Source organism: Rhinopithecus bieti, unplaced genomic scaffold (genome assembly GCF_001698545.2).
Source record: "Rhinopithecus bieti isolate Rb0 unplaced genomic scaffold, ASM169854v2 scaffold_41913, whole genome shotgun sequence".
In the NCBI taxonomy this organism is placed as follows: domain Eukaryota; kingdom Metazoa; phylum Chordata; class Mammalia; order Primates; family Cercopithecidae; genus Rhinopithecus; species Rhinopithecus bieti.
The window spans coordinates 2,727,654-2,750,164 of record NW_016818964.1 but is presented as its reverse complement, the minus strand read 5'-3'; the positions used below and the strand labels follow the sequence as shown (position 1 = coordinate 2,750,164).

Genomic DNA, 22,511 nt, shown 5'->3' with positions numbered 1-22,511 from the left:
AAAGGGTATTCAATTAGGAAAAGAGGAAGTCAAATTGTCTCTGTTTGCAGATGACACGATTGTATGTTTACATACCCCATCATCTCAGCCCAAAATCTCCTCCAGCAAAGTCTCAGGATACAAAAATCAATGTGCAAAAATCACAAGCATTCCTGTACAAGAACAGACAAACAGAGAACCAAATCATGAGTGAATTCGCATTCACAATTACTACAAAGAGAATAAAATACTTAGGAATCCAACTTACAAGGGATGTGAAGGACCTTTTCAAGGAGAGCTACAAACCACTGCTCAATGAAATAAGAGAGGACACAAAGAAATGGAAGAACATTTCATGCTCATGGATAGGAAGAATCAATATCATGAAAATGGCCATACTGCCCAAGGTAATTTATAGATTCAATGCCATCCCCATCAAGCTACCAATGACTTTCTTCACAGAATTGGAAAAAAAACTACTTTAAAGTTCATAAGGAACCAAAAAAGAGCCCACATTGCCATGAAAATCCTAAGCAAAAAGAACAAAGCTGGAGGCATCAGGCTACCTGACTTCAAACTATACTACAAGGCTACAGTAACCAAAACAGCACGGTACTGGTACCAAAACAGATATATAGACCAGTGGAACAGAACAGAGACCTCAGAAATAACACCACACATCTACAATCATCTGATCTTTGACAAACCTGACAAAAACAAGCAATAGGGAAAGGATTCCCTATTTAATAAATGGTGCTGGGAAAACTGGCTAGCCACATGCAGAAAGCTGAAACTGGATCCCTTCCTTACAGCTTATGCAAAAACTAACTTAAGATGAATTAAAGACTTAAATGTAAGACCTAAAACCATAAAAACCCTAGAAGAAATCCTAGGCAATACCATTCAGGACATAGGCATGGGCAAAGACTTCATGACTAAAACATGAAAAGCAATGGCCACAAAAGCCAAAATAGACAAATCAGATCTAATGAAACTAAAGGGCCTCTGCACAGCAAAAGAAACTATCATCAGAGTGAACAGGCAACCTACAGAATGGGAGAAAATTTTTGCAATCTATCCATCTGACAAAGGGCTAATATCCAGAATCTACAAAGAGCTTAAATCAATTTATAAGAAAAAAAAACAATAATCCCATCAAAAAGTGGGCAAAGGATATGAACAGACACCTCTCAAAAGAAGACATTTATGCAGCCAACAGACATATGAAAAAACGCGCATCATCACTAGCCATCAGAGAAATGCAAATCAAAACCACAATGAGATACCATCTCACACCAGTTAGAATGGCAATCATTAAAAAGTGAGGAAACAATAGATGCTGGAGAGGATGTGGAGAAATAGGAACGCTTTTACACCATTGGTGGGAGTGTAAATTAGTTCAACCATTGTGGAAGACAATGTGGTGATTCCTCAAGGATCTAGAACTAGAAATACCATTTGACCCAGCAATCCCATTACTGGGTATATACCCAAAGGATTATAAAATCATATTACTATAAAAACACATGCACACGTATGTTTATTGCGGCACTATTCACAATAGCAAAGACTTGGAACCAACCCAAGTGCCCATCAATGATAGACTGGATAAAGAAAATGTGGCTCATATACACCATGGAATACTATGCAGCCATAAAAAAGGATGAGTTCTTGTCCTTTGCAGAGACATGGATGAAGCTGGAAACCATCATTCTCAGCAAAATATCACAAGTACAGAAAATCGAACACCGCATGTTCTCACTCATAAGTGGGAATTGAATAATGAGAACACATGGACACAGGGAGGGGAACATCACACACTGGGCCTGTTGCAGGCAGGGGGCTGAGTGAGGGAGAGCATTAGGAGAAATACCTAATGTAAATGACGAGTTGATAGGTGCAGCAAACCAACATGGTACATGTATACCTATGTAACAAACCTGCATGTTGTGCACATGTACCCTAGAACTTAAAAGTATAATAATGAGAAGAAAAGTAATTCCTCCAAAGTAGGAAATGTTCCTTTAGCAACCAGCTACACGAGTACCATTAAAAGGGAAAAGACAAAATAAAATGTGGCGGATCATTACCATAGAATACTAAGCAGCAATTAAAAATAATTTATAAAGACTTATAAAATATAAAAAAGCCAACATCAGAACAGTATGTATTAGGTTAAACAAAATCATAGCAATAAAAATGCATATAACAGAACTACACAAAAATATTTTCTATGGAGATACCTATGTATCTCTTCTATCAACTATCCACAGAAATAACTTTAAAAGGGCATGGAGAACTAATTGCCCAAATGTGAGCCATAAAACTACGAAACTCCTAGAAGAAAACATAGGGGAAATTATTCATGACATTGGACTTGGCAATGAAGAGTGAGTATTCGGAGTATACAAAAAAACGCTACAACTCAACAACAAAAAATCAAATAACCCAATTTTAAAACGAGCAAAAGCGGGAGTGGTGGCTCACGCCTGTAATCTCACCACTTTGGGAAGCTGAGGCAGGCGGATCACCTGAGGTCAGGAATTCAAGACTAGCCTGACCAACATGGTGAAACTCTGTCTCTACTAAAACTATAAAAAATTAGCAAGGCATGGTGGTGTGTGCCTGTAATCCCAGCTACTTGGGAAGCTGGAGCAGGAGAATCGCTTGAAGCTGGGAGGCAGAGGTTGAAGTGAACCGAGATTGCGCCATTGCATTCAGCCTGGGCAAGAAGAGTGAAACTCCATCTGAAATAATAACAATAATAAGTAATATATCAATAAAACGGGCAAAAGACTTAAATGGGCATTTCTCCAAAGATGATCTATGCTATAGTTTAAATATTTGCCCCCTCCAAATCTCATGTTAAAATGTAACCTCCAGTGTTTGAGATGAGGCCTAGTCGTGGGTGTTAGGGTCATGGGGATGCTTGGCGCTGTTCTCACAGTAATGAGTTAGCTCTCGCTCTATTAGTTACTGCAAGATCTGACTGCAGAAAAGACCCTGGCACCTCCTGCCTTCCTCTTGCTCTCGCACCGTGTGATGTCAGCTCCCCTTGCCTTCCGTTGTGAGTACAAGTTTCCTGAGGCCACTCCAGAAGCCGAGCAGATATCAGTGCCATGCTCCCTGCAGAACCATGAGCCAAACACACCGCTTTTCTTTATAAGTACTCAGTCTCCAGTCTCAGGTATGCCTTTACAGCAGTGCAAAATGAACTGATATGATATACAAATGTCCAAAAAGTACATGAAAAGTTAAGATCACTAATCATTAGGGAAATGCAGATCAAAGCCACAATGAGATACCACCTCACAACCATTAGGATGGCTGCTATCAAAAAACCAGAAAATAAAAAGTGTTGGCCCTTATATAATTGGAACCGTTGTACATTGTTGGTGGGATTGTAAGATGGAGTAGCTGCTATGGAAAACAGTATGGAAGTTCCTTTAAAAATTAAGAGAACTACTATATGATCCGGGAACCCCACCTCTGGGTATATACCCCAAAGAATTGAAAGCAGGGTGCTATGGTCTGAATGCTATGCCCCCGCCAAATTTGTTAAAATCATAACCCCAAAGGTGATGGTATTGGGAGATGAAACTTTTGGGAGGTGACTAAATCAGGAGAGCAGAGCCCTAATGAATGGGATTAGTGCCTTTATAGAAGAGGCCTCCAGAGAGCTGCCTTAGCCCACTACCATGATGAGGACACAGAGAAAGCACCATTTACAAACCAGGAAAGCAACATTTACAAACCAGGGAAGGGACCTGACCAGACACCAAAGGGGCTGACACTTCTTAATCTTGGACTTCCCAGCTTCTAGAACTGTGGGAAATAAATTTCTGTTTTATAAGCTACCTAGTCTATGGTATTTTGTTACAGCAGTGCAAACGGCCTAAGACACTGGATCTTAAAGAGATATTTGCATACCCACATACATAGCAGCACTATGCACAACAGCCAAGAGGTGGAAGCAGCCCAAGTGTCCACTGATGGGTGAATGGATCAACAAAATGTGATCTATACATCCAATGGAATGTCATTCAGCCTTAAAGAGGAAGGATATTCTGTCACATGCTGCATCATGGATGAGAACATTATACTAAGTGAAATAAGCCAGTCACAAAAAGGTTAATACTATATAGTTTTGGCCAGGCATGGTGGCTCGCACCTGTAATCCCAGTGCTTTGGGAGCCCAAGGTGGGTGGATCAGCTGAGCCCAGGAATTTGAGATCAGTTTGGGCAACATGGAGAAAAAAAGCCATCTCTACACACACATACACACACACATGGCAAATACTATATAATTCCACCAATAAGTGGTACCTAGAGTAGTCAAATTCACAAAGACAGAAAGTAGAATGGTGGTTACCAGGGGCGGGGGGAGGGGTAGAGCGGAGCCGTTTAATGGGAACAGAGTTTCAGTTTTGCAAGATGAAAAAATTCTGGAGATGTTTCACAACAAAGTGAATATATACCTAACATTGCTGAACTGTACTTAAAAAAATGGTCAAGATGGTAAATTTTATGAATTTTTATCACAGTATAAAAGGGGGGTCCCTGGAAAGGAACGTAAGAAATTGCAGCAGTGCTTTACTTCTGAGAGTGGGAGCAGGGGCTATAACGAGGGCCAAGGATGCTTATCAGAGCCAAGGGGGCTTTAGCCTTACCTATTGGAATTCAGATTTTTAAGAGTCGAAGCTACTTCAAGATCTCTTAAGTAATTAAAATGTAATAAAATGCTGGTTTTCATTAGAAAATAATATAATCCCATACTGTAAAGTTAAAAATAAAAAGACAGTAACCTACTGTCTACTTGCCTTCGGGTCTGGTGTGCTCTTCCTTAATGGCTGCAGTGGTGAGGATAACAAGACAGAGAAAGCAGTGAACCTGGTGGGAGCCCACTTTGGTTTCCCCCAGGGATCCTTGAGGCACTGTCTTCCCTGAGAACAATGCCCATGCTGTCTGTACAGGACACTGTGTGTGGGCACTCAGTGTCTCTTACCCCCCTCTCTTCTTTGAAACAGAAACCTCCTCTTTCAGGTATAGGAGCCCCTGCCCTGACCTATGAGTGTATCAGAGGCATGGGCTCTCCTTGCACTGTCTAAAGGTGAGCCCAGGTGGACTTAAACCAGTCATCACACCCCACCCATCCTTTGGGCCTAACTAAAGGGTTTTAGGAATGAGTAAATGACTCCATTTAAGATTGCAGCATGAACATTTACTAGAGGTATTTGGGAAAGATGTTTCTTTGCTTTTCAGGAAAAAGTACATGAAAAAATGTTCTTTCTGGGAGATATGAATAAAGAAGGTAGCTTCCAGAACTTGCTAACAGCTGTCTTGTAACCACAAGAGCTGGCAGCCACAGGATGAAGCCGATGCCTCAGAAACGAAGAATAGAAAAGACAGGTCTTTGGTATCCATGTTGCTGAATCAAACCCTGCCTGAAGCATACTTTACCTTTGGACCTTTCCATTTCATAAAGCAATGAAGTCCCTTGAACTCTGAGCAAGTTGCGATCAAGTTTCTGGTACTTACAACTCCATAATCCTTAGGTAAAACAGCACTTACTCCAGGAAGTCTTCCCAGGTTGCTACAATGAGAATCAATCACTTCCTTCTCTGTCCTACAAGCCATATAGCCTGATCCTCTTCAGTGATTGTACACATTGTCTCATGTTGTCAATCACCTATGGCTGGATAAAAAGTGACCACACAATTTAGTGGCTTAAAAAAGTTATGTAGCTCATGATTCTGTGGGTCAGCAATCTAGGCAGGTGGTTCTTCTGGTCTCAGCTGGGCCCCTCACCCATCTGCAGTCAGCTGCAGGTCGGCTTTGCAGAACTTGGCTGGGCTGCTGTCATGTCTGGGGTCTTGTCTGGAATGAATGAACTTTGTGTGCTTGCCCAGCCTGGCTTGTTCTCATGGCGGTGACGGGGTCCGGGAGGTACAGCAGAAGGCTGCAAGGTTTCTTAGGGACCAGGCTCAAGATTAGCACGCCATCACTTCCACTGTGTTCTATCTGCCAGGCCAGAGCAACTCCCCAGGCCAGAAGAGATTCAAAGGGAGGGAAAAGAAATCCCTACCTCTTGATGGGAGGAGCTGTACAGCCATGCTGAAAGGGCAGAGAATGTGGTCATTTCTGTAATTTACCCCCAGTCCCTTAACATCACTGGTTAAGGACTGGCTTCCCCAACATTGTGCACCCTGGGCAGAGGTGGACCTCTGTGATCCTCTGTAGCCAGGGCGATCACGTGGGATGGAGCCTTGAGGCCCGTTGGGAGCTGTGGGAGTCAGCTCAGCCAGCATCCCAGGGAGAGTCCTGTGGGAATGCAGCTGTAAAGGAAAAATAAGTGTGAAGGTCAAATTGCCCAGAGTGGGACTGACGTTGAGGTCAGAGGCTGAGTCTAAACAGGCCTTCCAGAAGTCAAGTGTGGTTTACTTATCCTCACGGCCAGGCAGGTGCCCGGTGGTAGATGCCAGGTCAGTGTGCCTAGGACAGCTGGCACCTGATCTGGGGCCAGGCACATAGTAGGTCTCTGGAAATGGATGTTCTGCATTGGCCTGCTTCTCAGGAGCCCCAGCCCATTGTCCATCCTCACAGGCTCTGCTCAGTCCACCTGGGGACTGAGGAGCTTGGACTCTGTGCTGAGAGGGACAGAGCTCCCTGAAGGAATGAAACTTCTCTACCTGCATGGAGAAGGCTCACAGGCCAGGCAAATGCAGTGTTGCTGAACTTCAGAGTAATCATACAGCCACACGCTGAGTCCTAGGTGGGAAAGGAAGGGATCAGTCATGCGTGAGGACGAAGGGCTTCATAATTGAGGGTCAATGGCTCAAGCAATGACCCAAGAGCCACACCATCCTATAATGCTGACTCTGCCTGACTCTCCCATCTGAAGAGCAGCGAACTGAGGCTCAAAGGACAGACATGACCTGCTCAGGACGACAGAGTGAGTGGAAAGCCTGGGGCTAGACCTGGCTCTGGTCACGAACATCCCACGCTCCTTCATCTTGAGTCCCTTCCTGTTCAGCACTCCTGCAGCAGAGATGTACCCTATCCTGACCACAAGAACAGAGAACTGACACTAGGAGATCACCAGCATCTTTATTTTTCATGCTTCCTTGAAGAATTTTGGGAGTAGGGGACTTGTCCTTTGGAAAACTGTCATCCAGAGGCCCAGGAGAGTCATCTCCACCAAGACAGCCACCTCCCTGCCTCAGTGCAGTGTTCAGCTGGGGGTGTGGAAGGGGTGAACCCAGCCAGGCCCCAAGAGCTGTCCCAGCAGAGCCCAGGATAACTTTGGATGTCACGGAGAGCCCAGCTGCCTCTGCGGGAGAAGAGAGGGTGAGCACAGGGCACAGGGAGGGGTAGCAGCTCCTAACAGGGGGTTGGAGGCCAGAGACCCTGGGTCCCTCCAGAGGCCTGAGGCCCAGGCAGCCCAACCCTGTTCCCCACCTCTGCTTCCTAAAACCCTAGGATTTCTGCTTTGGGAGGGATTGCTGCAGGCCAGTGGCCAGAGAGGAGGCAATAACTCATGGGGAATCCCAGCAACAGGGTAGACCCTCTGAGAAATGGCAGGCTCCTTATCTTCCAAAGGCCCAGAGAGGGGAGGGACATGCCTGGGTTTTGTAGGGTTCACCAGGAACACAGATCTCCGAGGCTGCACCCCTGGTCCCACCTCCAACCAGAAGAGGGGACAGTGAGAGAAAGACAAAGGGCCCAGGAGGCAGAGGATCACAGACCTACAGGGAGAGAAGAGGCCTCCCTGGGGTTCAGCCTCAGGGCTGGATCATCTCCTGGCTCTGGTCATCCTGTCCAGAACACTCACCCACTGACTGCAGAGTAGCCACCAGACTGCCCGCGGCAACTCCGCCCCCATTGGCAGTGGCCGCTGTAGATGTCATTTTGGCTGCTATGAAGGATGCGGCGATTCCTACTGAGGTGAAGCCCACGGCACCGAGCTCCACGGGCACAGTCCCCACAGCCACAACTGCGGGAAGTGGAGATTTGGGGTTGGCCCCATGGGACAGAATCCCCCAGACCTCCCTGACATCTTCCTGTGGCGATGATGAGGAGGAGGGGTCTGCTGTGCTCTCTGGAAAGACTCAGAGCAGGTATGGGATCCCAAAACAAGGGCAGTCAACGTGGAAAGCGGCCAGTGGACCGGCTCCCAGGAGAACCTGAATCCCAGGCTTGTTTATGCCTGTTTCACAGACATCATCGAGAGCTCACTGGCCCTCCCTGCGCCTCTGTTCCCCTAATGTAAAATAAATCCATTGAAGCAAACAGCAGTCTTCACACTTTCCCTTTTGGCAAGGAAAATATAATCTCTCCAAGCACAGAGTCGACAGAAGACAATATCAGAGCTGCTTTTCCAGAGAGGTGAGGGGATGGAGGCCCTGAGGGCCCTGCAGCAGCATGCGGGGGTCCTCTAGGGCTCCCCAAAATCTCCACAGCAGTGCCATCTGCAATCATAGCCACACTTGTTTTCTGTACTGTCTACTAGGGTAGCCATGTTTAGCACTTGAAATGTGGTGCAGGTGACAGAGAAACATTACGATTTTCTTTAGTTTTGGCCATTGCATTGGAGGACATTGCTTTATAGTAGCTCAAAAGCTTCTGACTCAGTGGATGGGCTACCAGCGTTTGTCAAATAATTTTGAGGAATGAGACACAGCTCAGCTGACATACTCCCTGCAAAAGTCCCCAAGGATACCATGGGCCCCGCTTTAGACGGGGAGGAATCCCAGGCTCTGACTCTGCTCAAATGACTCATCTAGGGTTGCATGGTTTGTACTTGGTGGAAGCTGAGAGCAGCTCACCTCAGAAGGACCAGCAGCCCCCAGAATTATGTGCAATATCCACCTGAACCCCATCCACTCTCCGTTCCCATGGTTGGCCCCTTCGCCTCGGTGAGTCTCCACTCAGATTCTTGGACTTCCACCTGTTGGTTGAGTTTTGACTTTATTCAGGATCTGGTTTGGACAAGGCTGCATTAATAAAGGACTCTGCATCCCTCCTGGGACTATAAAACATTAAAATAGAATTATCATATAATCCCATCAACTCACTTTTGGGTAAATACCCTAAGTATTGAGGGTTTTTTTTTTTTTTTTTTTTTTTTTTTTTTTTTTTTTTTGAGACAGAGTCTCGGTCTGTCGCCCAGGCTGGAGTGCAGTGGTGCGATCTCTGCTTACTGCAACCTCTGCCTCCCAGGTTCAAGCGATTCTCCTGCCTCAGCCTCCTGAGTAGCTGGGATTACAGACATGTGTGACCACGCCCGGCTAATTTTTGTGTTTTTAGTAGAGATGAGGTTTCACCATGTTGGTCAAGCTGGTCTCAAACCCCTGACCTCATGATCCACCCACCTTGGCCTCCCAAAGTACTGGGATTACAGGTGTGAGCCACCACGCCCGGCTGAAAGCATAGTCTTGAGGAGATATTTATACACCCTTGTTCGTAGCAGCATTATTCACAATAGCTAAGAGATGGAAGCAACTCAAGCATCAGGAATATAAAACACGGAATGGAGACGTAGTTATTGGCTGCTGTGGTACAGGGAAAAGTCATGGTGTTGACCTATCCATCTGCTTAAAACCCCTCAACAGCCTTGTATGGCCCATAGGATAAGCAAGTCCTCCATGAACTGGCTTCTGCCTCTCCCTAAACTTCTTGCTGCCAATATCCAGCTATGCTTCTCTCCTGGGGGACAAATAGAAGTCATTCCCTGCTCTTTTAGGCCTCTGATCCTTTGCATACCAGATCCAGGAAAATTTTCAGGACCTCACCAGCTTATATATTCTCCAGGAAGACTTCCCTGATCACACATTCCCAGTCTCGCCTGACCAACTACACCCCCACCTATGCTCTCAAATGTGAGTCCACTATATTCCTTTTGCCACAGAATTTCCCACAATGCAATGTTGTTCTCTGTCTCCTCTGCTGGATTCAGAGCTCTCTAAAGTCAAGGACTGCTATAGTTTGGATGTTTGTCCCCTCCAAATCCCCTTCAATCTCATGTTGAAATGTCATCTTCAATGGTGGTGGTGGAGCCTGGTGGGAGGTGCTTGGGTCATGGGGGAAAATCCCTCATTGTGGTTTGGTGCCCTCCCCATGGTAATGAATGAATTCTCACTCTGTGTGTTCATGCAAGAGCTGGTTGACTCCTGCTCCCTCTCTTGCCATATGACACACTTGCTCCCCCTTCAATTTCTGCCATGAATAAAAGCATCCTGAGGCCTTACCAGAAGCTGAGCAGATGTTGGTGCGATGCTTGTAAAACCTGCAGAACCATGCCCAATAAACCTCTTTTCTTTATGAATTACCCGGCTTCAGGTATTCCTTTATAGAAATGTAAAACTGACTAACATGAGTCAGGAGTCATTCATTGCTGCCTCCCTTAATGCTAGGCCCAAACCGGAGATCAAGTAGACACTGAGTATTTCATAAAAAGATGTATGGATAAAGAGTATGCCTAAGGCTCAGAATGGTGGCTGGCACCTGTAATCCCAGTTACTTGGGAGGCTAAGACAAGACGATCACTTGAGGTCAGGAGTTCCAGACCAGCCTGGGCAACATAGCAAGACCCTCATCTCTAAAAAATTCTCTAAAAATCAGCCAAGTGCTGTCACATATACCTGCAGTCCCAGCTACTTGTGAGGCTGAAACTGGAGTATTGCTTGAGCCTAGGAATCTAGGCTGCAGTGAGCTATGATCATGACACTGCACTCCAGCCTGGGCAACAGAGTGAGATCTTGTCTCTAAATTTTTTTTAAGTGTGCCTTTGTGCATCAAATGACACCATCAACAGAGTGAAAAGGCAACCTGCAAAATGGGAGAAAATATCTATAAATCACTTACCTGATAAGAAGTTAATATCCAGAACTACAACTCAACAACAACAACAAAACTCAATTAAAAATGGCCAAAAACACTCAAATAGATATTTCTCAAAGAAGATATACAAACAGCCAACCAGCATATGAAAAGATGGTTAACATCATTCATCATTAGAGAAATGAAAATCAAAATCAACTTACATACATTAGGATGGCTACAGTCAAAAAATCTGAAAGCAACACGTGTTGGGAAGGATGTAGAGAAATTGCAACCCTTGTGCACTGTTGGTGGAAATGTAAAATGGTACAGCTGCTATGAAAAACAATATGACAGTTTGTCAAAAAATTAAAAATAGAATTCTATAATCCCATACACCCACTTTTGGATAAATGCCCTAAGTAATGGAAAGCACAGTCTTGAAGAGATATTTATACACCCATGTTCATAGCAGCATTATTCACAATAGCTAAGAGATGGAAGCAACTCAAGCATCCATCAATAGAAAAATGAATAAACAAAATATATACAATTATTCAGCCTTCGCAAGAAAGGAAATTCTGACATATTCTATAGCAAGGATACACCTGGAAGACATTCTGCTAAGTGAAATACGTTTGTCACAAAAAGACAAATGCTGTATGATCCCAATGATATAAGGTACCTGGAACAGATATAGCCATGGAGACAGAAAGTAGAATGGTGGCTGCTAGGGGCTGGGGAGAGTATGGAATGGGGAGTTGTTGTTTAAGGGGTACAGAGTATCAATTTTACAAGATTAAGAGTTCTGGAAATGGATGGCAGTGATGGTTGCACAATATATACGTACATAATTTTACTGAATTGTACCATTAAAAATTATCCAGATGGTAAATTTTATGTGTATTTTATCCAAATTAAAAACAACAAAAAAGGATTGTCTCTGCTGTCCTGCCCCAGCTGGCCCCGCTGTAGAGGTGGGAAGGCCCAGCAAGGGTGTGTTGGGGAGAAGGACATTATTGATTGGGCCCTGGGACAGCAAGGGAGGAGCACCCGGAGAAATGAAACTTAACTCAGGCTGTGAGAGCTCTGGGGCCAACAGGCAGGGCACAGGCAGTGAACTCTGGAAATAGGTGGGCCTGAGCCTGTACCTGCTGGAGCCAGGAGCCTGAGCCAGGAGACCTCTGTGAAGAGCATGAGGCCAGCATGAAACTGTGCCACCCAGTCAGATATAACCTAGCGCTGGGGACCCCCGAGAGTGACCTAATCCTACTGCTGCATTTTGAAACAAACCAACTGAGGCCCAGATACCAGAAGTGCAGTCCCTTATCTCCTATCGTACACTGTGCCCCTTTTCTGACAATGTGGGTACAGTACAGACTCCATCAGGGACATGTGCCTTCATACTGACAATTTAGAAGGTTGAGCCAAGCGGTGTGTTGGGAGTGGGATGAAGCTGGTGGACTGAGATTCCTACAGGAGGGCATCTGTGGCAACTCCTTCCCCATTTCCTATGACTCCAGCTGACATCTCAGTGGCAACGTGGAGGCACTAGGTGCACAGACCTATGGCCATCACTATCCTTCCCAGAAACAGAGCATGTAAAACCAAAAGTGCTGTGCCTGATAGGTGACACATGGTAGTTCAGAGCCCTGCCTTCTGTCCTATAGCGGTTTATGGGCTACTTTCAGAATGCCCCCAAATCTGCACGGACCACAGCTTTTAAAGTTAATGACCTTGTGTGGGTCTCTAATCTCCATGGTTCTGTTCTCCTGTAACATTCTATCTCTGTCCCATGCCTACTGTGCCCCTACCCAGCCCAGGTCTTAGGCCTCGAGGGAAGCATATGTTGGGACCAAGCCAGTTGCTCTCAAAGGCTCAGGGTAAGGATGGGCTTGAGCCCCTTCCCAAGCGGACACTCACCACTGATCACGGTGAAAGCAGCCCTGGATGGAGGCAAAGAAAAATGCTGTGTATGGAGTTCCTGTTGCTCCCTCCTCTCCTCCACTTCCCAGGCCCCTGCCCACCTTAGGGCAGTAGTTGCTTGAGAGCACAGAGCAGTCTCCGCAGTCCCGAGTGTGGTGAGGTTGTTGAGGAGTCCGATTCCAGACAAGTAACCCCACCACTGGATATCCAACTCCAAATGTCAAATGGAGCCAGTGAATCAGTCTTATACTCTGAAAGATAAATTAACCAAGGCTTGGTGCTAATTAAATCTGACCCTTGCCTGCTAATAATGTAAGGATGGGCTGGCCCTCTTCAGGAAGATCTAATTCCAACGCATCCCAGTACCAGAAGCATTACTTTTCCCCTCAAAATGCCCTTCTTGGATATGTGAGGAATTCAAAATCCTCCTTTTCATAAAAATTTCTGACTGCATTTCCTTTTTTTTTTTTTTTTTGAGATGGAGTCTTGCTCTGTTGCCCGGGCTGGAGTGCAGTGGCCGGATCTCAGCTCACTGCAAGCTCTGCCTCCCGGGTTTATGCCATTCTCCTGCCTCAGCCTCCCGAGTAGCTGGGACTACAGGCGCCCGCCACCTTGCCCGGCTAGTTTTTTTGTATTTTTTAGTAGAGACGGGGTTTCACCGTGTTAGCCAGGATGGTCTCGATCTCCTGACCTCGTGATCCGCCCGTCTCGGCCTCCCAAAGTGCTGGGATTACAGGCTTCTGACTGCATTTCTTTTCTTTTCTTTTCTTTTTTTTTTGAGACTGAGTCTCACTCTGTCACCCAGGCTGGAGTGCAGTGGCATGATCTCAGCTCACTGCCAGGTTCACGCCATTCTCCTGCCCCAGCCTCCAAAGTAGCGGGGACTACAGGTGCCTGCCACCATGGCTGGATAATTTTTTTTGTTTTGTATTTTTAGTAGAGACAGGGTTTCACTGTGTTAGCCAGGATGGTCTCGATCTCCTGACCTCGTGATCCACCCACCTCGGCCTCCCAAAGTGATGGGATTACAGGGGTGAAACATCGCGCCTGGCCCTGACTGCATTTCTTATGAACTTCATTTTGTAGGGAGAACATCTCTCCACCCCACACAGAAAATTTACAGTATGAAACATTCTACGCTAGCTGAAAAATGGCATGGAGTCCTACTCCTATATTTGTGGTAAGCAGGAAGTGAGCATAGATTGGTGGCCAACAGCATGATCTCTGACCAGTGGCCCTGGTTGAAATCCTTAGAGCTGTGTCCTTGGGGCAAGTTAATTAACCTTGATGTGCCTTAGTTTGGTGACAAACAGGGACTTAGTAGATATGTACTATTGTTTTTCTGCAATTGCTTGTTTCTGTCCTTTTCCCCTCCTGGAATAAATTTCATGAAACGAGGATGTGTCTATCTTTTTCTCTTGGGTCAGTGCTCAGGAGCTTGGTAAATGTGTTTTGAATGAAAGAATGAATGAATGAAGAGAAAAAAGAGGGAAGTGAGAGTCTCAGTGTGAAGTCTGCGGAGAGAGGAATACAGAAAATTAAAGAAGTGGCAGAATCGGGGTGGGAAAGGCCCTCTGCATGGGCTACCCTCTAATGTCCTGGAAATGAGGCTGTGTCCCTTGTGCAAGACAAGGAAAGGAGAGAAAATATGCCCCGCACCCCAGTCCCAGTCCTGTTTAGTTTTGGAACAACACTCCCAAATAATTCAGCAAAAGACCTGATGTGAAGAAGCCAGCCCAAATCCACCCAAACCTAGATGGTGACGGAAGTGATCTCCATTACTCTAGGAATTGCCCACCCCTTTCCCAGAAAACTCATGAATAAGCCACCCCTTGTTTAGCATATAATCAATATATAACTATAAGTATTATCAGTTGAGCAGCCCAAGCTGCTGCTTTGCTCTCACTTCACTCTGGATTTGGCTTGAAGTCTTCCTTGTGCGAGGTCCAAGCACCCTCTCTTGGAGTCTGATTGGGACCCCTTTCCAGTAATATACTCCTGGTGAACCACGAAAGGACGATATTGAGGAGACCCCTGACCCAAAGGAAATAGACTGCAACACCAATTGGCTGACTTTGGGTAAGTGGTGGGGTACATTTTACCTGGGTAAAGGATGAGATTGGGTTAGAAGCCCAACTTAAGGGAGTTAGAGTCTCTCCTAAGACAGAGAGGGTTAAAGACCCCTCTTAATAAAAGGCAAGAATGCTTGACCAAACTTGGGTTTGAGGCCCAATTTAGGAAGGTTAGAATCCTTCCTAAGATTGAGGGAGTCAGAGATCCCTCTCAGTCAAGTCTCTCTTGGTTAAAAATGGATTTGGCACTATGAGGTATTAACTGCTATTCTCTTTGGGTTAATTTGCTTTGCACTCTTTGCTGATGGATGTGGGTGGCAGGATTAAGCATGTAGAGGATCATGGGACATGGGGAGCTTTTTTCTCCCTAAAGGGGGAAACTTGAGAGCTGATCCCTTCAGGATGACAAGGGGCTGCCTGAATTTTTGAGTCAGTGTTGCTGCAATGGGTAGGTCTTTCTCTGGCCTCCCTGAGCTCTTCATCTTCTCCACCCTGCCGCAGGCAATGCTTTTTTTCTTTTTCTTTCCTTTCCCTTTCCTATATTTTCCAGGGCGATCATCTTGTCCAGAGATCACATGTTGAAACTGTCTCACGCATCCATGTGAAGAGACCACCAAACGGGCTTTGTGTGAGCAACATGGCTGTTTATTTCACCTAGGTGCAGGCGGGCTGAGTCCAAAAACAGACTCAGCAAAGGGTGGTGGGATTATCATTAGTTCTTATAGGTTTTGGGATAGGCGGTGGAGTTAAGAGCAATGTTTTGGGGGTAGGCGGTGGATCTCACAAAGTACATTCTCGAGGAGAATTATAAAGAAACTTCTTAAGGGTGGGGGAGATTACAAAGTACTTTGATCAGTTAGGGTGGGGCAGAAACAAATCACAATGGTGGAAGGTCATCAGTTAAGGCTCTTTTCGCTTCTGTGGATCTTCAGTTGCTTCAGGCCATCTGGATGTCTACGTGCAGGTCACTGGGGATATGATGGCTTAGCTTGGGCTCAGAGGCCTAATATTAACTCCTGGTGGGAGGTCCCTGAAACAAACAAACAAAAAAACTGGATGAGGTTTCCCTCTCATTTTGTTTTATGTCCTTGGGAGCTCAACCTTGTAATCACGTGGCAGTACTTTCTCTTAGTTTCTGCCATCGAGGGGACAGGACCCAGAAGCCCATAATCCAATTAAGAAACTGGCAATAAAAAATCTTACAACTACTGGATCTTCTTCTGTCTGTCTGTGTATTTATATGTGTTGCATGTGTAATGTTTATATGAAAAAGCTCTGATTAATTGACTTAAATAAAATATGTTGTCAGAAAAGTAAAAATGTAAGGCCTCTTAGTTCACGTGACTTAAGTAATCTTTGGGAAATAAAGATAGTTTTAAAGATTATTGGTAAAATAAGAATGTCTACAAAATAGACATTTGGTCTAAATTAGGCAGGTCAGATATTAGGTTTGCTAAACACTTTAAGGTCATAAACGGCTTCTTTGATTTTTGAAAAAGTTTCACTTACCTACTTTGGAGCCTTTGATTCTAGGTAAGGCCTTGGGACATTTGGTGGAGTTAGCCATGTCCCCTGGTTATGCTGAAGTCAGACCCTATATGCACTTCTGTCTAGTGTCCTAGGCTCCATACCTAGTACATAATTAAAACTGCTTACTGTTGGAAGTAAAGCTCGGGGTCACAAAGAAAACAAGCACTTGAACAAAATATTTCTCAGCAAAGCAAAGTTACTTTTGCAGAAGGGGTGCTGCTCGCAGGTCTGGTAGCCATGAGAGGACACGGAACAAAGGAGGGAAGGGGGTTTTTATTCCTAACACAGCTTGTCCCTGCTACTGCGTCCTGCCTCTACTGGCTGGAGAGTTGGACCGCACAATCTAAGCTGGACCCGATTGGCTAGCTTGAAAGGTGCAGGAATGTAGTTACACTGGCAGGAAGGGCAGTTTTAGTGGGAAGAGCCATTGCAACGGGAGGGGTAATTTACAGAGTGGGTATCAGATGTGGGCTTTGTAGATAAGGACTGGTGGGTAAGTTGTTTACTGGAACCAAGACAGGGAGGCACAAAGGATAAGGAAGTTAGTCTGGCCTTGGAGGTAGGGAACAAAGAACAAGGATGCTGAACAAGCCAAACCTTTGAAGAGGAACTTTTTTGTATCTGACCCTTACTTACCAGGTTTTCACCAAAATTAAAAGTTCCTAAGAGTTAACAGTATAACATGTACTTGAGACTACTGGAAAACGGTTTTACATGCAAGGTATGTAAGGAAAGTAAAAGTGTTTTGATAAAAGGTTATAAGAAGGCATGGGAATGTGGAATTTTTTTTTTTTTTTTTGCCTAAATTAAAGAATTAAAGGATTGTTTTAAGTTATATAGGAAAAAGCTGAAAGTTTGAGCAAATTGTGAAAGGTCTGTGGAAGATTAATCTTGTAAAAAATATTCTGTGTGAACATATTGGCTAAAGTGAATGGGGTATCATTTTAGTCCATTTTCATGCTGCTGATAAAGACATATCCAAGACTGGGTAATTTATAAAGAAAAAGAGGGCCGGGTGTGGTGGCTCACACCTGTAATCGCAGCACTTTGGGAGGCTGAGGCGGGAGGATCATAAGATCAAGAGATCAAGACCATCCTGGCCAACATGGTGAAACCCCATCTCTACTAAAAACACAAAAGTTAGCTGGGTATGCTGGTGTGTGCCTGTAGTCCCAGCTACTTGGGAGGCTGGGGCAGGAGAACTGCTTGAACCCAGGAGGCGGAGGTTACAGTGAGCCAAGACTGCACCACTGCACTCCAGCCTGGCAAGAGAGCAAGACTCTGTTTCAAAAAAAAAAAAAGGAAAAAGAGGTTTAATGGACTCAGAGTTCCATGTGACTGGGGACGTCTCACAATGATGGTGGAAGGCAAAAGGTACATCTTACATGGTGGCAGGCAAAGAGCAAATGAAAAGTCAAGTGGAAAGGGAAACCCCTCATGAAACCATCAGATCTTGTGAGACTTACTCACTTCCATGAGAACAGTATGGGGGAAATCACTCCCATGATTCAATTATCTCCCACTGGGTCCTTCCCACAACACATGGGAATTATGGGAGCTACAATTCAAGATGAGATTTGGGTGGGGACACAGCTAAACCATATCAGACATTCTTCAGTTTTTCTGTAAATTGAACATTGGAATAAAAGCACAACAAGGTTTTCTTAGAGCACTGATCTTCTCTTTAGCAAAAATTTGTAAAGGGTTATAAAAGGTTTATGAGAATCTTGCCTTATAGTCAAACTGATTGATTGGTCTATAAGGGTTTTTTTGTGTTTGTTTTTGTTTTGTTTTGTTTGAGACGGAGTCTCGCTCTGTCACCCAGGCTGGAGTGCAGTGGTGCAATCTCGGCTCACTGTAACCTCTGCCTCCTGGGTTCAAGCAATTCTCCTGCCATAGCCTCCTGAGTAGCTGGGATTATAAGCGTGTGCCACCGCCCCTGGCTAATTTTTGTATTTTTAGTAGAGACGAGGTTTCACCATGTTGATCAGGCTGGTCTCGAACTCCTGACCTCATGATCCGCCTGCCTCAGCCTCCCAAAGTGCTGGGATTACAGACGTGAGCCACTATGCCCAGCAGGTTTTATTAAGAATTGAGTTTGACATCAATAGTACACTAATGCAAAGGGTAAAATCTGGCTTTCTCTCTTAAACAAGATTTTTTTTTTTTTTTTTTTTTTTTTTGAGACACAGTCTCACTCTGTTACCCAGGCTGGAGTGCAGTGGTGCAATCTCGGCTCACTGCAACCTCTGCTGCCTGGGTTCGAGTGATTCTCCTGCCTCAGCCTCCTGAGTAGCTGGGATTACAGGCGCTCGCCATGACGCCTGGCTAATTTTTTTGTATTGTTAGTAGAGACGGGGTTTCACTATGTTGGTCAGGCTGGTCTCAAACTTCTGACCTGAGGAGATCCACTTGCCTCAGCCTCCCAAAGTGCTGGGATTACATGTGTGAGCCACTGCACCCAGCTGATTTTCATGTTATATTAAAAAAAAAAAAAGATTTTGTTTGCCTTTTGAATAAACTGTAGACAAAAGAAGGGAAAGGAAAGAGACAGATTGTCTGGAAAGCTAAATCTTCCCTCTATTAATGAGCAAAGGTTTTGTCTTTTAAAAAATTTTGAGTTACTGTTTTGGCTAATGACTTAGGTGACCTGGGATTTGATTTTATAATATCAAATGTTTTAAACCTTTGATCTTTCACAAAATTCCCAAAATCAAATTATAAATTATGTCTTCTTCTGACCTCCTAATTAATCTTTTAGGTATTCGGTCTCCTGAAGTCCAAAAATGACTTATTTGGCTTATTTGGTATAAAAATCATATAGGAAGCATGGTTGAATATGAAATGGTTGAGTGGCTTTCCTTGGGCTGTATTGGTATAACTAAGTTATTGGTATATGTTCTAAAATTATGGGAAACTCCTATAATCATGATATGACTTAGTGTATGCTATTAATAGTTATAATTGTTATGCAAAATTATTGTATGCCATAGAAGTAACCACAATTCCCAGCCAATTGTGGCTATAATAGCGGCTGTCCTAAAACTTTTTGTCATCCACAGGCAATTGTTATCTTGTTTTGATCCTCTTTAAAAGGTGACCCTTAATCAGCTATAGGACTTTGACAGATGCTCTTGAATGCAGGTTTCTGATAACTTTGGACTTTGTGACATTAGAATAGAGAAAATCTTTCAGGACTCTCCTAGAGAGCTGAAATGTTCATGAGCATCAAACAGAACAGGAATTAACTGCATGAACTAAACTAATAGAAGTCTGAACCAATCTTTTAGACTTTTTGCTGTTCTTTTACACAGCCAAAAAAACCTTTTATTTTGAGCTATTTACAACTTTTGATAATTGAGTAAAGCATACCCCTGTGAACAAAATTTGGAGTATATTTGCTTCTCTCTACCTGATTTCTCCAGAATTTGGAAACTGCATATTCTTAATTTATGGCAATATAGTTATCTGCATGGACACAATTGGAGACACTGGTTATTTTACCAAGGCTTTGACTGTAATGAGATGCTTTCCTTTAAGGAATCAAACTTGACTTATAGAGACAATAAAAGCCCCTTGGGAAGACTGGCCTCATACCTTGCCTACACAGTCACTGTACAGGATTCCTGACCAAAGAAGGTCACTTTCTGACAGGCCCAAGAGCCCCAAGTTATCTTGAAATCTCTTAAGGAGAGGAATTTACCCAAACTCATAGGTATCTGCTACCAACCCATGGCTGGCCTCAGCTTTAAAAATGTCTTATCTGAGATTCTTTTATGGAACCAAGTTCCACCAAAGCCAATTTAAAAAGTCTATGTGAAAAATAATCATTCTTGCTGCACTTTATGCAAATAATCAGGCCAGGTATAATAAACCAAATCTGTCATAATTATGATTTGTTTTAAATTAAAATGAGGACTGGAGACAGAAAATTACGTTTCAAAACGATGGTACACCTGTTATTAAATTCTAGTCTCATTAGTTGTTTTTGAGTTTTTTTCTGCAATTTAGACTGACCCTGCTTATTCCTGTGAACCAATCAGTGATCTCTGGCTGCAGCTCAGAAGAAACAAGAGGGATGGGTAATGTAAAAATCTGGATCAATATTCTAATTCTGGGCACATATTGGAATCGGCTAGAGACCCCCATATCAGCTTGGTTCCAACAATTGCCCAGTTCCTGGAAAGCCTTCTTATTTAGTTTACTTAGGATAATTTTGCTTATTTTACTTTACTGTTGTCGAATATGTTGCTGGTATACTCTTTGTATAGAAATGTAGCATAAGCTTACTCAATGTTTTCTTAAATTGAACACTTACTAATCTTCCAGATATCCCCCTTTGTCAGAACTCAAGAGTTATGAATGGTCCTTGCCATACTGACACTTTCTGACTGAGCTGTACTCTACCCTGAATACAAGAGATCCTAATAGTTAGGCAGGAATATCATCGCCCCTATTCAGTCTGAAGAAGTTGCAGAAGATGGATCTACATACTTCTACAACCCTTAGGATTAAGGGTTCCCTCGTAAAAAGGAGGGGGGTAATATGTCAGAAGCATTTGAACCAGAGTAACTCCATCTTGAATAAGAGCTGGGTAAAATAAGGCTCAGACCTACTAGGCTGCATTCTCAGGAGGTTATGCATTCTTAGTCACAGGGTGAGCTAGGAGATAGGCACAAGATACAGTTCACAAAGACCTTGCTGATAAAATAGCATGCAGTAAAGAAGACAGCCCAAACCCACAAAAACCAAGATGTTGATGAGACTGACCTCTGGTCGTCCTCACTGCTCATTATATACTGATTATAATGTATTAGCATGCTAAAAGACACTCCCAGCAGCACCATGACCATTTATGAATGCCATGGCAACATCAGGAAGTTACCCTATATGGTCTGAAAGGGGGAGGAACTCTCAGTTCCAGGAACTGCCCACCCCTTTCCTCGAAAACTCATGAATAATCCACCACTTGTTTAGCATGTAATCAAGAAATAACTATAAGTATTATCATTCAAGCAGCTCAAGCTGCTATGAAATAGCCATTCTTTTATTCCGTTACTTTGTTAATAAACTTGCTCTTGCTTTATGGATTCACCTCAAATTCTTTCTTGAGTGATATCCAAGAACCTTCTCTTGGGATATGGATCTATCCCGTAACAGCTGCAGTGAGCCATGACCCAACCACTGCACTCCAGCCTAGCCAACAGAGGAAAACCCTGTCTCTAAAAATAAAAATAACAAAATCACCAAAACAAACAAAAAAACACCATGAACAAAGTCCCTCTTGGGACTTCATGATAAATGGATTTATCATGAAGTTTAAGAGACAAGTGACCTACTGAGGGGAAAACAAACAAAACAAAATAATACCTTTGCACGATTAGTATCCCCAACTCAAAGAGAGTTTTTCTTATGAATCAATTTTGAAAAGGAACTGCCTTTAACAAGGAGCTCCAAATACTAGAAAAGACAGTTCCCCAAGACTGAATTACACATGACTAATAGACACTTACAAAGATGGTCAATCTTACTAATAGAAAAAGATTTATTTAAAGGAGGTGACATTTTGTTTGTGTGTCACATGCATCTATTAGTCAGAGTTCAGCTGCAGATAATAGAAGTCACTCTGGCCAACTTAAGCAGAGTGGGTTTTGACACAGGGAATTAGGTGACTATAAGATTGTTCCAGGATTGGAGGAGAAGGGTCTAGGCTGATGTTCCAGGAATGGCCCCACGCTAGAAGTGGGCCACCAAGAATGCTTCAGCCAGTGCCATGATCATGAAACTGGGATATCGGGAAGTCACTGCCACACCTGTTGGCTCTGGGGCATCTATGCCAGTAAAATGATACCTCACCTTCTGCATCTCACATAGTAAGGTAAGAAACGGATCCTGGGGCCGGGCGCGGTGGCTCAAGCCTGTAATCCCAGCACTTTGGGAGGCCGAGATGGGTGGATCACGAGGTCAGGAGATCGAGACCATCCTGGCTAACATGGTGAAACCCTGTCTCTACTAAAAAATACAAAAAACTAGCCGGACGAGGTGGTGGGCGCCTATAGTCCCAGCTACTCGGGAGGCTGAGGCAGGGGAATGGCGTGAACCCGGGAGGCGGAGTTTGCAGTGAGCTGAGATCTGGCCACTGCACTCCAGCCTGGGCGACAGAGCGAGACTCCGTCTCAAAAAAAA

At 44.2% G+C, this 22,511-nt stretch overlaps 1 long non-coding RNA gene across 2 annotated transcripts in view; it reads right to left on the bottom strand.

The window, feature by feature from the left end:
• Positions 1-15,613: 15,613 nt before the first annotated feature.
• The window catches only part of LOC108519128 (uncharacterized), an 18,847-nt gene continuing 11,949 nt past the window's right edge, over positions 15,614-22,511 (bottom strand). For both annotated transcript variants that reach the window (XR_001882535.1, XR_001882534.1), the window contains exon 3: positions 15,614-15,825. This is a non-coding gene — a long non-coding RNA (uncharacterized LOC108519128). The remainder of the gene's footprint in view (positions 15,826-22,511) is intronic.